The 18318-nt window shown below is 38.3% G+C and overlaps 1 protein-coding gene across 2 annotated transcripts in view; it reads right to left on the minus strand.

Moving 5' to 3' along the window:
• The window catches only part of ZFYVE16 (zinc finger FYVE-type containing 16), a 61579-nt gene extending 43705 nt beyond the window's left edge, over window positions 1-17874 (minus strand). Inside the window, exon 1 of one of the 2 annotated variants that reach the window (XM_021007482.2) lies at window positions 17563-17874. The gene's annotated coding sequence lies outside the window, so the exon portion shown is untranslated. Of the gene's footprint in view, window positions 1-17085; window positions 17416-17562 lie in introns of those variants that run through there. The other variant, XM_021007489.2, reaches the window with a different exon arrangement.
• Between the last annotated feature and the right edge of the window lie 444 nt (window positions 17875-18318).

Here is an 18318-nt window from a genome sequence, read left to right on the forward strand (position 1 = left end):
GGACAATGGAATGGTAAAAAGGAAAGCTGCTAGGATAGTGATGCTATGATCTAAGTGCAAGACAAGGATTAGTTGTTACAGAAATAAAAAGGAAGAAGATACATTTAAAAAGACACTACAGAGAAGAAATTTCAGGGTTGGATAAATGAATTGGCTAGGGATTGGGAGCTTTAAAAAGAAAGAAAAATATTTAGAAGTCTGAAGAACAAAGCAAAAATGATATGCTGGAAAAAGATGATTCTCACATGCTAAATTTCATGTTATTAGAAAGCTATTAAAGCATACATAAATGCCTGGGAAGCAACTCAAAAGAGGATGAAGTCAGGGTTAAAACCTGCATAACCAGCATAAAAACCAAAAAGAATTGCTTTACTGATACTAGGCAAGACTCATTGCTAGAAGCACCTCCTAGGTGGTGCAGTGGATAAACTTCTGGGTCTGGAGTCAGGAAGAATCAAGTTCAAATCCCAGACACACTCACTAGCTGTGTGACCTTGGGCAAATTACTTAGCCTCTGTCTACCTCAGTTTGCTAAGTGGTAAAACGGGAATCATAATAGCACCTAACGTGCAGGGTTGTTGTAAGGATCAAAGGAGATAGTATTTGTAAAAAAGCACTCAGCACAGTATCTGGCATATAGCAAGTGCTATAAATCCTTATTTCCTTTCCACTCACCCCTTTTATGGTCCAACATTTATAGTCCCCATTGTCAGTCACTCAAAGAAACACTAAAGGACACAGCATGAAAGGGAATTATCATTGTTGTCTTCTACACAAACCTCAAATCTCATATAAGTCCAAACATCTTCCCCTCATTTACCTCACTAACCCTTAGATCAAACATAGCATTTTGACATTGAAAAGAATTTAGAAATAATATAATCCAACATCTTTCACTTTACAGATGAGAAAAATGCCTTGGGCATTTTCTGCTCAAGGAGAAAGTGTGACAGGTCTAGAATTCAAACCCAGTTCTCCAGATTCCAAATCCTTGACTTCCCATTCTTATCACATCTATGACTCAGTTAAGTGTGGTTTTATTCTGTTGCTGTCCTTATCTTCCACCACTCCCAGCTAGCTAATCATCATCACACGTAACCCTCACAATCTAATATCCTTGTTCCTATTTTCCCTGTTAAAACTTTGTTAGACACACACTGCTACAGGACCATCCTTTTACTTTCCTCTTATGACAATAGTACTTTAACTTTTTTTGTGTCAAGAACTTGTTTGGTGAAGCCTAGGCACCCTTACTCAGAATAATATGGTTACATGCTTGAAGTAAAATACATAAGATTACAAATAAAACCCATTATACTGAAATATAATCATCAAAACATTTTTTAAATTTATAGAACCCTGGATTAGACAGTTGCTGAGGGCCCTTTCAACTTTGAAATTCTGTGTTTTATTTATTAAAGACAGGTATATATTGTCCAAGTTTTCAACAAAGGGGCAAGAGGAATCTACAAACTACAGGCAAATGAACTTGACTCAAATTCCTGGAAAAATTTTATTAGTATGATTTAAAAGGAATAGCTAGAAAACATTCAGAAAAATAAGTATTAATTACAAAAAGCCACCATAAATGGCTTTTATCAAACACATCATACCAGACTAACTTGATTCTCTCTGTCTTTTTTGTACAACACTTTAATAATGTTCAGAAAATACATTCACTATATATATAGTTTCTAATTCTAGGGTACTAAAACAATGGATCACAAAGTCTTGGGGGGGAGCTAGAGAGCATGTTGCTAGTTTGACTGGGACTCCATTTTCACCAAGCAAAGCCCTTCTTCAATACTGTTAATTTATTGATTTTTTTTACATCACAGTCACTTCTCAATTTCCCTTTCCTTAGAACTACCCTTCATGAATACCATACACATTCAATTAGGTATGGAAATCTATCTTTACTCTACAGGAAAATAAGGGGAAAAGGGATAAGGTGGGGAGGATGAAAAGGGGAGGGCAAATTGGGGGAGGGGGTAATCAGAAGCAAACACTTCTGAGGAGGGACAGGATCAAAAGAGAGAACAGAATAAATGGGGGGCGGAGGGTTAGGATGAAGAGAAATAGTTTTCCACAACACGACTACTTTGGAAGTGTTTTTTGTGACTACACATGTATAACCTGTGTATCTAGTTGCTTGCCTTCTCAATGAGGGTGGGTGGGGAGGAAAGAAGGGAGAAAATTTGGAACCCAAAGTTTTAAAAATTGTTTTCACATGCAACTGGGAAATGAGATAAATAGGCAATGGGGTATAGAAATCTATTCTACTCTACAGGAAAACAGAAGGGGAAGGGGATAAAAGAAGGGGGGAAGATAAAAGGAAGGGCAGATTAGGGGAAGGGGTATTCAGAATGCATACCATCTTAGGGTGGGGGAGGGACAAGATGGGGAGAAAATTTGGAACTCAAAATCTTGTGGCAGTGAATGTTGAAAACTAAAGAGAAAGAGAGAGATAACTAGAATTACCCCTCATAACAAATAAGTAGAGTAAGAAAAACAAACTGACCCACTGACTCTGTCTGAGAATGTATGCCTCATTCTGTAGCTGTAGTCTACCACCTTCCTGTGCTATGTGCCAGGTACTGCGCTAAGAAAGGAAAATGTAACATTAATGAACACCTATGACAAGGATATGTTTCCCTATTTTATGCTTCAATTTTGTTGAATCCACAACTTTAAATTGCTTATTATACACCAGACACTGTATTAAGCCCGGAGAATACCAAAAAAAATTCAAAAACAATTCTTGCCCTCTAGTAGCTTACATTCTTTTGTTTGTTTGTTTTGGGTGTTTTTTGCTAGGCAACGGGGTTAAGTGACTTGCCCAGGGTCACACAGCTAGTGTGTCTGAGGCCAGATTTGAACTCAGGTCCTCCTAACTCCAGGGTCGATGCTCTATCCACTGCACCACCTAGCTGTCCCAGCTTACATTCTTTTTTCTTTCCTTTTTTTTGCAACAAATCTGGGCCTGATTTATGCGGATGGGGTGGGGAGGGAATTAACATTAACTTTTTTAAATTTTCAGTTCCAAATTCTCTCCTCTGCAGCCTCTCCGCCACCCACTGACAAGGCAAGCAATATGACACCCACCATACATGTGAAATCATGCAAAACATATTTCTATGTTAGCCATGCTGAAAAATATAAACAAGAAAAATAAAGAAAGTGAAAATAAGAAGTTTAGGCTTCTGCACTCAGTGTTCATCAGTTCCCTTTTTGGAGGTAAACAGAACTTTTCATCATGAGCCCTTTGGAATTGTCTTAGATCACTGTACTGATCAAATTAGCTAAGTCTCACAGTTGATCATCATTATAATATTGCTGTCACTGTATACAATGGTCTCCTGGTTCTGTTCATTTCAATTTGCATCAGTTCTTCCTAAGCTTTTTTAAAACCATCCTGCTCATTATGTCTTTGTTCAGCCACTGCCCAAATTGATGCACATCTCCTTACTTCCCAATTCTCTGCCACCACAAAAAGAGCTACCATAAATATTTTCGTGTATATGGGTTCTTTTCCCTTTTTTTTTAAATCTCTTTGAGATACACATGTAGTAGAAGTATTGCTGGGACAAAGGGTCCCAGGTTTTATAGCCCTTTGGGAATAGTTCCAAATTGTTCTCCAGGATAGTTGGGTCAGTTTACTACTCCACCAACACCTCAATTAATTTTAATAATTTAGGCAATAATGGAAGTTATAATAGCTATGATTACATCTATCAAAGAGTTTTAAATGAGTTTAACATATGCATGGTATACTTTCTTTGAGGAAAGATTTTAACCATGTTATGACCCACGTAGTTAAATGTTCTTTTATTTATAGTAACCAAAAAATAAGCTGCAGAACTTTTTGTTCTCTACATATCTCTGTCAACTATTTGACTATGAAGATGTGGTCTAATATGGAGAATCTTCCTGGAAAGCTTTCCTATTGTTCTTTGGTCTCATCATCAAGAAGAAGATGATGAAGGGGACTGCTTCTGGTAAGAACTAAATTGATTAGAATATGATGATCACTTTGCTTTTGCTGCAAGTCTAAGTCATATGATTATCAGAAACCAACATAAGCAATGGCAATACACTGCTAAATAAAAGAGAAAGTATACTTGGATACTAAAGCTAAGAAAAACAATATCACTTGTATTGAAAGAGGCACATAAAACTGTCAATTACTGATACAGGAATTAATTCTGTGAAGGAAAGTCATCCAAACCCAAGATAGCAACTGTTAAAAACAACTGTTTCATCTTGGGTATACAACTGTTGGGGACCAGCCCAGCTTGCTCATCACTATTCTAGCAAAAGCACCAGACCAAGGTATGATCAAAGAATCCTAAAAGAAACCAGAGTGAGTACGTTCTGCCAACCTAATGCTACACAAAAAGACAGCCAAAAGCCCGTGGGCATAAGCAGAGACAAGTCAGGGAAGCCTAGAAACTGTAACTGTATGAGATAAGGGAGCAGAGTAGAGAAAAAGATGGAAGTCCAGACTAGAATCAGAAATAAGAAGGCCAAAATTAAGAGTTAAGAAATAATAAAGAACTTTATTAAATAATATCACATATAATGCTAGGCCAGTAAAACAGAGAATATAAAAAGGCTGACTACCTAAAAATGCAAAATACTAGAGCAAAAGAAACAATAACCTAGGTAAATGTATATCAATCAGAAAAAGTTCATTAACTGCCATACTAAAATCACTATCAAACTGATTCACAAATTAATTTTATCAAGCATTTCAATAACTAATATCCCAATACTACATAAATCGCTTTCAAAAATAGAAGAAACACTCTAGCAAATTCCTCTTGAGACAAATATGGCTCTAATTTCCAAACCAGCTATGTCTTAGATGAAAGAAAAATAAAATAGACTAATTTTTTTAACATAAAAATAAAAAGCTACTGCACTACAAAATGTACTGAAAACAGAAAATGGAAAAAAATCTCAGCATCAGACATCTTTTATTAAAGTCTGCCATCCAAAATTTATAAGCAATCGACACACAAATGTGTAAGTCAAAGAGCCATTCATTCTCCAGTAAATATGTGGTTCAAGGATATAAATACACAATTCTTGAAAAGAGAAATACAAATTATCAATATCCACATGATAAATGTTCACAATCTCTAATAATTGGAGAAATGCAAAAGGCTGCTTCCTAACACCAAAATGGCATAGATAATAAAAGACAACAAAATGTAATACTGGCACAGGGGTAGCAAAACAAAAGCAAATACGGTGCTGGTGTAGTTGTAAATTAATCCAACCTTTTTTTTAAAAAGGAATTATAAGCTAAGTGTTAAGAAAATTATGTACTCTTTTGCCAAATAGTCACTATTAGAATTATGACTGCACTCACCCACCCTCCTGAGAAGGTTACAGACAGGTGGAAAAAATATTCCTAAAAGCATTAATTGTGATAAATAATAACCAAAAAGAAATGAAGTATCCAGTTTAAGATACAGAAGCTCTTGGGAAGATCTGCCTTAGTGGGATCTCATGCTAACTGTTTTGGCAGGCTTGTTTCCTGGCCCTTCCTTTACAAGCTACATCGTACTGATTTATAAAGTAACGCTGCTCATAATCTTCCACCGTCATCTACCATAATGTCTGCAAATGCACCTTGTTGAAATAAAGGATTGCTTTTCACTACCATGTCTTTCCACTTGGAAAGAAAATGGCAAATGTCTATTTGCTGAAGAAGTTTCTGGGCTCTGTTTCATTGTAGCAACTGCTTTACAACAGTTAAACTTCTCTAAAAGCAATAATAAAGGTCAATGACTTTACTTCCATTCATTTCTCATTTTTCACAGACCACAGTTTAAATAGGTTAAGTTAGAATTGTAATTGTATACAATATGTCTTAGCTTTGACCTTTGCCCTAACTAGCTAATGATCTGATAGTAGGAAGACAAGATAATTCTGAAATTATTTTTGTATTGGTAACAAGTCAATTAGTCTTTTTAAAGATATTGATAAATTGTTTTGGGGGGGGTTGATAATTTTTTTTTATGTTTGTTGAGTACTCACCATATCCAGTATCTTTCCACCTCCTTAAAGAAAGTATTCATGATAATGAAACATACTTCCTCCTTTCCAAAAAGACTTAAGGAACCACTAGGGCAAAATTCTGCAAACTTTGTCAAATATAATCTAGTTGATTTAGATCTAAATTAGCTGATTTTACTGCTTTTCTGTATTTCAAGGAAAGATTAATATTCAGAAACAACAGATAAAAAAAGCATTAATAAAACTTTTTTTAATGCATTAATGGCATACAGGAATTTAACCTCTCATTGCTCTCCCTACTCCAATCTATCCTTTGCTCAGCTATCAAAATGATCTTCTTAAAACCTAGGTGGGACCAGATCACCCCACTATTCAATAAACTCCAGTGGCTCCCAATTTCCACCAAGATCAAATATAAAATCCTTTGTGTGGGTTTTAAAGTCCTTCATAACCTGGTCCCTTCCTATTCTTCCAATCTTTTTACACCTTACTCTCCTCCACATATTTTGCAAACTAGTGACACTGACTTCTTTATCATCTCCCAAACATCACATTTCAGCTCCCAATTTTGAGTGTTTCCACTGACTGTCCCTCATGCCTAAAACACTCTCCATCTCTGCCTCCAAAATTCCCTGGCTGCCTTGAAATTTTCAGCTAAAGTCTCATATTCTTCAAGAAGCCTTTCCAAGTCCTACTTTAAACCTTAATGTCTTCCCTCTGAGATTATCCTCAATTTATCCTGCAGATATCTTGTTTGCACATACCTGTTTGCATGTTTGCTCTCCCATTTGACCATGAGTTCCCTAACAGCATGGATTGTTTTTGCCTTTCTTGGAATCCCAGCACTTAGTACCGTGCCTGGCACATAATAGGCACTTAATAAATGCTAGCTGACTGATCCATATTTTCCAACACAATAGTCACTGTCTTTCCTTTTGCCAACTTTTATGTTGAAGTCACCAAGTATTAAGGTTTATATGTTAACTTGTTTTGAAGGATCATCTGAAATTCTTCATAGGATAATGGATTTAAAGATAGAAGGGAACTAATCTATACTTTTTCCACATTCTGCAACAGATGCTGACTCATAAGTTAGTTAAGTTGGATACAAGTATCATCATTGTGGTTTCCTTTTCTTTGTTTACCATGATACAGCAAAATAAGATGACCAAATGTCCCATGAAATTAGAGATTTTTTGTCTTTGGGCCCATGATATGGCCGATTCTACCAACTCCTTTATATGCTTCTTCAAGGACAACTAAAGTCATCCTTCCATTTATTTGCAACTGCTTTAAGTACATTTTCTCATTTCATTTAGAAGGACAGGGAAAAAAAGAACATTTATTAAGTGCCTACAATGTACCAGGCTTTATAAATTATCTCATTTGGTCCTCACAACAACCTTGGGAGGTAGGTACTGTTATTATCCTCATTTTATAAATAAGGAAACGGAAGGAGACAGAGATTATTAAATGACTACTCAGGGTCACACAGCTAATTAAGTATCTGAAGCAATATTTGAACTCAGGTCTTCCTGACCCCAGGACCAGCACTTCGTCCACAGTGCCACCTAGCTCCCCCCAAGAAAGAATGTCAATATGGAAGTAGTTCAGTTCCTCCAGTAACATATCAACTTAATGATCACTAAACTAGGATCTCATACCTAGAGTACAAACAGTAAACTTTAACATTGTAAGAGGTCTAACAACTGAGTGATTCCTAGTGCACTCTACCACACTTTTAAGTAGATTGAATAAATATTCACTAAGTGCCTAAAATGTACTAAGTGAATATGTATAACATGGTGTTAGGTGGAGGGATACAAAGACACAAGAGAAAATGGTCCCTTGGCTCACCAAAGTTATTTTTTACAAGTGCATAAATACATATAAGACAAGATAGGGGCTTAAGGGGTCAGAAAAGAAATAAAGACACTTTAAGAATATCTGAGAGGAGAAAAAATACCTATAGCTAAAGGGATCTGAGAAGGCGGCAACTGAGCTGAGTCTTGAAGGAAGATAAGTAATCTGAGAAATGTAGGTAAGGAGAGAGTGTATTTCAAGAATGGAAGACAGACTGCACATAACAATGCAGGAGATGCCATACTGACATTCACCACTCAGATACTGGCATTGCAAAGGAGGCCAAGTTAGACTGAGGGCCATCTTTAATTTTCACTGTTTTTATGACCAAAGAATTCATCACCTCAGACCCAAATTATTATTGATGAAACTCTCTATACTTAGCTAAACCATTCCTCAAACAACAGACAGTCTGTCCCCCAGTACTGTACTTGCTGCCAGAGCTTGTATCACAATAGCAGAAACTTTCAAGAACCTAGCATTACCTCTACAATAAAATGTCACCAGAGTAGGACTTTTGAGAAACAGATTTGTCATAAAATAAAAATATTCCTTCTATTCTTCCACTATATTAATGTGATGTAGAAAACCCATGGCAAAGGCAACTGAATATTTTATGGTCAAAGTAATATGCTTTATGGTGATTTCTTTTGCATGAGTAACTCCAGGTATGGAAACTCCTTCCATAAAGTGAGCAACTTATCTGTAATTTAGTCTTTCAGATCTGCCTGAAACATAGAGTGGTTAAATGATTAGGTCATGGTCACAGAGCTAGAACATGTTAGGAAAATGATTTGAATCATGTTCTTCCTGGCTTTGGAGCCACTATATCACTCTGCCTGTAGTCACATCTTCGTGTTCCTTAATTCTATTCTGATTTTATCAATGACCTTCTGTGAAATCTGTAACAAATTGTTTATCTTCCAGTATCTCAAATATCTTATCTGAAAAATGCCACTTCCAAAAAAAAAGGACATTATAATAAATCATTGTAAAGCAATCTGCATAAATATTATAAAATTTAACAAATGTTCCACAGTAACACACAATAAAGTAATAGGAAATATAGTATGAGAAGCAACACTGAACAGCAGATAGTGGGCTTTCAAGACAGGAAGGCATAGGTTCAAGTCTGGCCTGAACATGACCATTACAAAGCCTCTCTGTGCCCCCAAACAATTAGCCTGGAGGCAAGAAGACCTGAATTTAAATCCAGCCTCAGACATTTAAGTTCTGTGTCCTTGGGCAAGTCAATTACGGTGTCTGCCTCAGCTTCCTCATCTGTAAAATTAGGATAATAAGAAAGCCTACCTCGCAGGGTTGTTTTGAGGATTACATGAGATAATACTCATAAAGCGCTTGGCTTGGCACACAGCAGGCACTTAATAGATGCTCACTACCTTCTCCTTCCCTTAGAAAGCTATATAAATTACAACAGGCAAGTTGCCAACATGCATTGATAGAAGCAGTTTCCACACAGTGAGCATTCACTACAACAGTCATATCATGGGTCCAGACCAATCCCTTCTAAAAAAATTTTTGACAAAAATTTCTATCAAGTTTATTTCAAAATGGTAGTCAAGCAAGCCAACAAGCACATATATAGTAAGCTCATATTACTATGTACCAGGTACTATGTTGAAGGCCAGGTATACGAATACCAGCAGGGGAAAAAAAGGACCCTGCCCTCAAGGACCTCACATTCATTCCAACAATGGAACATATAACAGGAAACTGAAAAAAGGTGGGAGGGAGGAGTAAAGGCACCTATGGAGGAGCATGGGGGACAAAGTCTAGAGAGGCAGCAATGGAGCCCAGAGAGGACTGAAGATGTGACTGGCCTTTTCCATTCTGAAAATGATCAATCAGAAGAGACTGCAAAGGCAAAGTGTACTTTCAGTGTGAGAAGACCAGAGGTAGAGTATAACTCCATTGTGAGGAGGCTGCTGTGGCAAGCTAGACAAAGTTCAGAGTCAGGAGGAGACCCTAGAAAGGAAATGGTATGAATCACTCAGATCACTCTCATCTTAACAGTATTTCTGTAGGGTCGTTTTTACTTTTCAAAGTAATTTTCACCAACAATATTTAATCTTCACAATTACCCTGACAGTTAATAAAAATGAGTATCATTTCCATTTCCTAGCTAAGGTAAAAAGAACAGAAGGGTCAAATGACAACTAAAATCATACAGCTAACTGGTGACAAAACTGGGATTAGAACCCCCATCTCCTGACTCCAAGGCATACTTTAACCTGCTATGATTCTTTCCCAAACATATCAAAAATAAAAACTTACACTAATGGAGGGTTCTAATGTTTACAAAGCACTTTCCTCATACTAGTCAATAAACATTAAGCGCTTACTATGTACTAGGCACTGGGAAGACAAAAATAAGATAGTCTCTGCCTTCAAGAAGCTCAGTCTAATGGGAGATACAACATAAAAATAACTATGTACAAACAAGCTATATACAGGATAAACTGGAAATAAAAAACAGAAGGAAGGCATTAGAATCAGGAGGATAAGAAAAAGTTTTTTGTATAATGTGAGATTTTAGCTGGGACTTAAAGGAAGCCAAGAGATGGAATGAAGAGAGCATTCCAGGCATTCAGGAAAGCCAGTGAAAATGCCCAGAATTGGGAGATGGAGTTTCTTGTTTAAGGATCAGAAAGGAGGACAGTATTATTAGATCACACAGCATGTTACAGTGTAAGGTATAAAAAGCTTGGAAAGGTGGGGAGGAAAGGGAGGTTAGCGAGGGCTTTAAATACCAGAGGATTTATATTTGATCCTAGAGGTGATAGGGAGGTACTAATATTACCTCCTTTCTATGGATTAGGCAACTGAGGTACAGAAAGTTTAAGGGACTCAATCACAGTCTTAAAGAAATTAAGTTTCAATTCTGAGGTTTAAACTAAGAGATCCTGACTTCTAAATACTTTCCACTATATAACATACTGTCTCTCTTTGCCAGACAGGATAACAGTGAAAAAAGACATAACTATCGTTTAATTTACAGGAGAAAAAATACAAGTGTTTTGTGAGCTCCAAACCACGTAACAAGTCAAATGATGGATCACAGTCAAGACACATTTACCAAGCAAAACTAGCATTATCACAACAGTATTATTTTGAGAAGTATTCTCTGTATGTAAAAACAACTACAAATTTTGTATTACCATCAAAATGAAAATTGCTAGAATGGGAAGGTAGGGGGAAGTAGTATTTATCAAAATGAACAGTATAAAGGACTAAAAATTTGCTTAAAATTTGTCAAGTGAGCAACAGGGTATAAACCTTACTAGTTTCGAATAAATTATTTAAAGTCAAACTGTCAGGTATTTTCAAGAAATGTTAAGTTTTTCTGTTTAGATGTTTGGATGACAAATGTATTACTTAAGGATGGGGACAAGAACCAGACCTGTGCTTTTACTGTCATAAAAAACTCCCAAATCAAGAAACTACCTTTCCCAATGCAAGCAAGCACCTTCATTCCAACTTCTGATCTTAGAATTGCTAGAGAAACTGCCTGAGAAGTTGTGAACTGCCCAAGGTCACGTAGTCAATATGTGTCAGGGACAGGACTTAAATCAAGGTCTTCCCAGCTATATGGCTAACTATCTATTATACCACTTGTGTGTCACTAGTAAATAAGAACCATTAAATAAGCACATTTAAACTGTGCATGTTTCTCTTAAATGGTTTAAAGCTTTCACTTTTAAAAAATTAATGCAACTAGAATTAGAATAAAAACTCAAGAAAAAACTATGAAATCTCTGCATCAAATCTCCCTAATAAAAATCTGATATGCAAGATCTATAGTGTATTGATACAAATATATGACCAAGAGCCATTTCCCAATAGACAATTGGTTAAAAGAAAGAAAGAAAGAAAAGAAATGCAAAACTGTCAATAGGGGCAGCTAGGTGGCACAGTGGATAGAGCCGGCCCTGGAGTCAGGAGGACCTGAGTTCAAATCTGGCCTCAGATACATTAACACTTACTAACTGTGTGACCCTGGGCAAGTCACTTAACCCCATTGCCTAGCCCCCCCCAAAAAAAGAAAAAACTGTCAATAACTAAATAGAAATGCTCCAAATAAGGAGAAATGTAAATAAAAACAACTGTGAGGTTTACCCCTTATCCAGCAAATTAGTAAAGATAATAAAAGAAATAATTAATGTTGAAAGAACTATAGAAAGATAGGCACACTAAGTCACTTGGGGTGGAGATGGTCTAAATATTCTGGAAAATAATTTGGAATTATGCTAAAAAGTCTACAAATTATTCATAACTTTTGACCCTGTAATACCACTACTTGGTAAATATACCAAGGGTCAAAGGATCACTGTTCTGAAAGGGACCTCCAAAGCTATCTAGTTCAACCTCCTAACTTTAAAGATTTTTTTTAGCCTCCAGGAGGCTGTTATTTGCACAGGGCCACACCTATCCTCAACTATGCCTGTTAATGCCTAGAACGGACTCCTCCAAAACTTATCTCCAGATATTGAAACCCTGCCTTCTATCTAGACATTACTTCCTCTATGAAGTCACCCCCTATCCAGCAGCTTAAAGTTCCACTTCCTTCAAATTTCTCACAACATTCGACTGTACCTCTTTTTTACCTTTATTACACTATCCCTTATAGCCTATTCCGTAAATGCCTTTTCACCAATTATATATTAATTGTAGTAGTAATAACCCAATTCAATAGTGGTTTAAGGTTTACAGAGCACCTTCCCTACAACAACCCCACAAGGTAGGTAGTACAAGAATCATTATCCCTATTTTACAAAAGTCTCTTGAAAGTACCTTACTTTGTATCCCTTGTGCCTAGAAGTGTGCCTTGCCCACAGTAAGCATTTAATAAATATTTGTTGAATTGAACTGTTTATCCCTCCACAAAATAATCTTTCCAGAACGCTCTGCTTTTTCAGTTCTTGTATCTAGTTTTTCCCTTCTCTTCTCTCACTACAAGTTAGTTAACTCAAGTAGCCCCTAACCCTTTTTATTTTATTCTTTCTAACATACCATGGGCTAAGAAAACAGATAACCAAACTTAAAAGAATTATGTGCAAAATGAGAAGAAATATAAGCTGAGTGAGAGCCTCTCCTAAGAATGAAATTTTAGGACTTGGTAAAAGAGCTTTATCAAATTTATTTTGGCTGATCACTATACTTTTCTGTGTACTTACTGGTACTCTGCTATGTTCCTGAAAGGTGAAGTTGCCTAATGGCTACCTTCTAAAACTATGAAGTATCATTACTTACTTGATTTACTTGAAAATTTATACTTTAATCTCCAGAATTCCTTCTGATCTCCTTATGTTGGTTTGATGTTACTATGAATTCTTTATATGCATAGTCCAATTGTTTTAATGCTATTACAAAACTCTGCAGAGCTACAGAATGCACTATGTAAAATACTTCACATTAAAAAAAAAAAAACAACCAAGTAGTATATATTAAATCTATAAAGCCTAACCCGGAGCTGATGGGATCATCAAGTTAAATAGTATAGAGGAAGAAGAAGAGGGCCCAGGACAGATCCCTGAGGGACACCTACGGTAAGAGGGTGTGATCTGGAAGAGGATCCAGCAAAGGAGTTAGAGAAGGACCAGTCAAACATATAGAAGGAGAACCAGAAGTGAGTGGTGTCCTAAAAACCTAAAGAAAAGAGAGTATCAAGGAGAAGAGAGTGATCAACAGTGTCAAAGGCTGCAGACAGATCAAGGAGAATGAGGACTGAGAAAAGGTCACTGGATTTGGCAACTAAAAAATCATTAGTAACTTTGGAAGGCAGTTTCAGTGGAATAAGTTTTAAAGTCAGATTGTAAAGGGTTAAGAAGGGGGTAAGAAGCAAAAAAGTGAAGGCACCTATTATAGATGACATTTTTTAGGAGTTTAGCTACAAAGAACAGAAGAAATACAGGATGACAGAGAAGATGGAAGACTCAAGTGAGAGTTTTTTCAGGATGGGGGTGATCCAGGCAGGTTTGTAAAGAGTAGGAAATGAGCCAGTCAACAGGGAGAGATTGAAAATACAGGCATACATCATTTCATTGCGCTCCAAAGATACTGAATTTTTTTTCTTTTTTCTTTTTTTTACAAACTGAAGGTCTGTGGCAGCCTTGCCTCAATCAAGTCTATTGGCACTGTATTTCCAAAAGCGTGAGCTCACATCATGTCTCTGAGTCACATCTTGGTAATTCCACTATTTCAAACTTTTTTATTATTATTATCCTATTATGGTGATCTGTGGTCAGGGATCTTTGATATTACTATTGTAATTGTTTTGGGGCACCACAAACAGGGCCCGTATAAGATGGCAAATTAAATCACTAAATGTTGTGTGTGTTCTCACTGCTCAGCAACCTGGCTGTTCCTGTCTCTCTCCCTTTCTGCTCGCCTTCTTATTCCCTGAGATATAATAACACTGAAATTAGGCCAATTAACAACTATACAATAGCCTCTAAGTGTTCAAGTGAAAGGCAGAGTCAACTGATGTGGCAAACTTCATAGCTGTCTTATTTTAAGAAACTGCCACAGCCACCCCAACCTTCCACAGCCAGTCAGCAGCCATCAAAATACGAGCAAAGACCTTCCACCAGCAAAAAGATTACAACTCACTGAAGGCTCAGACGATGGTTAGCATTTTTTAGCAATAAAGTATTTTTAACCTAGTTACGTACACTTTTTTAGACATAAAACTACTGCACACTTAATGGTAACAACTTTTATATGCACGGGAGACAAAAAAAATGTATGTTTCTCACTTTATTGTATCCCTCTTTTGAGATGGTCTGGAACCAAACCCACACTATCTCCAAGGTACACCTATAAGGGAAAGAGTGGGGATGACAGAGGTGGCAATCTTTTGGAGGCAACAGAAATGTAATGGGATCTCTTGAACAAGTACTTTAAAATGTACATACGTGATTAATTATGAAACTATTAAGTGATACATCACAAAAGTACAGTACAGTAATATAACAAGACTTCCAAAAATAATCAATGTGGGCTAGATAGAAAACAACCCAATACTGAATAATGGGTATAATTCAGATATGCTGAGAGAAGGTTGTTCCACACAATAGAATAAGCAAAGTAATGGAAGTAGGACAGAATATTATGTGAGGGAGATCAGTTTGATTCAATTCAACAAATATTTATTAAATGCCTACCATATGCCAGGAACCAGAGGGGTTTTTTTTTAACCCAATTTGTAATGTCATCCATACAAGGAGCTCTGAGTGAGGAACCCCTTGCGCTAATGCTCTTCAACTTAAAAACTTCATAGAGGTGTATTCACAGAGCCAGTATATGTTAGGACTTCCTAAATGGTCCATCTACAATATATTATATTGCCTCTAAGACAAAAATGACATCACCCTCCCCTGGAAGAGCTTACATTATACTGGAGTGAGACAACATGGACACAGGTTTAAAAGTACAAAATATGATAGGTAGTACAATGTGATTTTAAAAGAAGAAGAGTGCTAATAACAGGTAGGAGGTACCTGAGCTGCACCTGGAAGAAAGCTCGTATTTCTACAAGGCAGAGGAGAGAAGGCTGTATATTCCAAATGTGGGACAGCACTGTGCAAGGGCACAGAAGCATTAAAAGAGGTAGAGAATGCACTAAAACCACTGGGTTTTTAATCACATGAATTATTACCCACCACATTATACATCTTTCATTTGTGGGGATAATTTTTAACCTAAGTATTGGATTTTACAACCCAACTATAATTCATTTTACCTAATTAGATCTGGTCCATCATTAGCTTCTTCAGATCTTTTTATGTACTGACATAATAGCACAAATTAGCTATTCTCAGGTTTGTGTCAACAATTTTATAAGCTTGCCACCTATATCTTCATTAAAGTCACAGACAAGAAGCAGAAAGACTCAGCACAGCACTAGATGAATCCATACAAAAAGTAGAAAAGATAAGATTCACCAAGAAACTTGACTAAGAAAAGATGAGGAAAAGAGAAATAAATATCTGAAGATTTGTAAGGATTGGTGGAAACAGCCTGACCTTAAAATGCAGGTTCTTCTGAGAAATAACCTGGAATAATAGGATACAACCTCAAATTCCTGCTTCAAGTTTCTCCCCGATTCAATCCATTTTCACTCAGTTATATTAACCTTCCTATATCCATGTCACCAAATTCAACTATGGACCAATTCCTCCCTACCTTGTCTACAGAATAAAGTCAAAAAGTCTTAGGCAGACAAAGGAAAGGTCTTTAAAATCTGACTAGCGTACACTTTAAATACTCCCCATATCCACCAAATAACATTTTGCTCTACTCACATTAGCCTTTTCTTTTAATGTCACCACCTACAAATCATCCTTATTCTCAACTCCATGCTCACTCAGCTGCTAGCCTTAAACACCAAAAAAATTGAAGCTTTTAGAATCATAGGATAGTCCAACCCTCTCATTTTACAGATAAGCATGCTAAAGCCCAGAGGGGTGAACTGACTTATATGCAGCCACATAGTTAAGCAGTAGAGCAGAAATTTAAACCCAGACTCCAAATCTTTGCTCTTCCACACAATCACACCTTAGACTCAGTTGTGGTTGCTGCCATGTATATATTTCCCAAACTTAAAAAAAAAAGGTCGAGTGTTGTAGAATGTTTAAACTACTTACTGAACTTTTATTAGGCTCCCCTATTTCATCATCGCTTTTGCACATGAGTCCCCAAATGCATCATGTAAAAAGATAATGGCTATAAAAGGAGACATTCCCAAAGCAACAAATGAAAATCCTGCCTCATTACTTGAAGGACACATCTGCCACCTCACACCAGTAATACTTACCAAACTTTCTTTAAAAAAAAATGTACAAGAATGTTTTATATAAACCTTGCAATTAAACTTCGTACAGCTAGCAGAACGGGGAAAAAAGGTATGGCTCAATCAACAAGCATATATTAAGCGCTTACTATGTCCCAGGCAAACCGGGCACCGCGCTAAAAACCTGGGAATACACAAGTCTCCTCAAAAATATATTTTATGCTCTGGGAATGAGTGCTGATATTGTCACAGATAATGGGTTTTTTGGTTTGCTTTTAAATAACTTGCAGTAATATTTCCGACGGTCTCTAAGACAAATTATTTTAACTTTTTTTTATGTCATGGACTCGTCTACTAGTCTAGTGAAGCCTATGGACACTTACCGGAATAATGGGTGGTTGTTTTTTTCATGCATGAAATAAAATACATGGGATTATACTGACAGAAAGATATAATTGTTTTCCCCAACCAAGTTTACAGACTGAAATCCCTGTTACGGATCCCAGGTTAAGAATTCCTGCTTTAGACAGAGTAAAGGAGGATGGGAGGAGGTGGGAGTGGAGGGGTCAAGGCAGGAAGGACAAGACTGGACAGGAAGGGACGGTCAGGAGAGTACGGGCCGGGGGCTGGGAGGCGGGTAGAGCTGGCCCCTCACCAGGTGATTCCTACCTGGCCGCTTCGACCGCGAACTACCCGCGGGAGGGGGAGGGGGCTGCGGGGTGGGCGCGGATCCCCCTGGAAGCGGCGAGCCGGGCCTGAGGCCGCCCCGCCCCGCCCCCGGGCCCCGCGCCGCCCGCGGCCGCCTGAGGCCCAGCACCCGCTCGGCCCGGGGAAGACCCGAGGCCCCAGGAGCGCCTTACCTCCTCCTCTCGTCCCTGCCGACGTCCCGCCCGGCTCCGGCCGGATTCGCGCTGCCGAGCTAGGCTCAGACACGAGCGAGCCAGGGAGGAGGGAGGAAGCCAGGGAGGAGGGAGCGAGCGAGCCAGGGAGGAGGGAGCGAGCGAGCCAGGGAGGAGGGAGCGAGCGAGCCAGGGAGGAGGGAGGGAATGAGCGAGGGAGGAAGCCAGGAAGGGAGCGAGGGCCGAGCCAAAGGCGGCGTCGGGCCGGGATTGTTTTTACTGGATCCGGGCAGGAATGGAGCAACCGCACCCCCACCCCACGCCCCGGTCGCGCAGGCGCACAGGCGCTCTGGCACTAGGCTTGCCCTTGCTGGGGCCTTACCTCCGAGCCCGGCTCCTCCTGCCTGCGGGCTCCGGGCGCTGCCGGCTGGGGGGGCGGGGGGAGGGTAGGGGTGGGAGGTGCTGGGGTCGCTTCCGGAAAAGTCAAGCCAAGTCGACAAGCATCTACTAAGCGCCTTCGGAGTGCCAGGCACTGCGCTGAACTATAGGCACACATTAGATTGTAAACTCCTTGAGGGCAGAGACTGCTTTTGGGGCTCTTTGTAATCCATGGGGTTTAGCAAAGTGCCCGGCACACGGTAGACGTGTAATAGATGCTTGTTGCTTTCCTAAAGAAAGGTAAAAACATTCTTTGTGCCCTCTAGGAGCTCACATTCTAATGGGGGCAACAACATGCAAACAACTATGTACATGCAAGATATGTACCGGATAAATTGA

This window comes from Phascolarctos cinereus, unplaced genomic scaffold (genome assembly GCF_003287225.1).
Source record: "Phascolarctos cinereus isolate Bilbo 61053 unplaced genomic scaffold, phaCin_HiC Scaffold_4;HRSCAF=312, whole genome shotgun sequence".
NCBI classification, from domain to species: Eukaryota; Metazoa; Chordata; class Mammalia; order Diprotodontia; family Phascolarctidae; genus Phascolarctos; species Phascolarctos cinereus.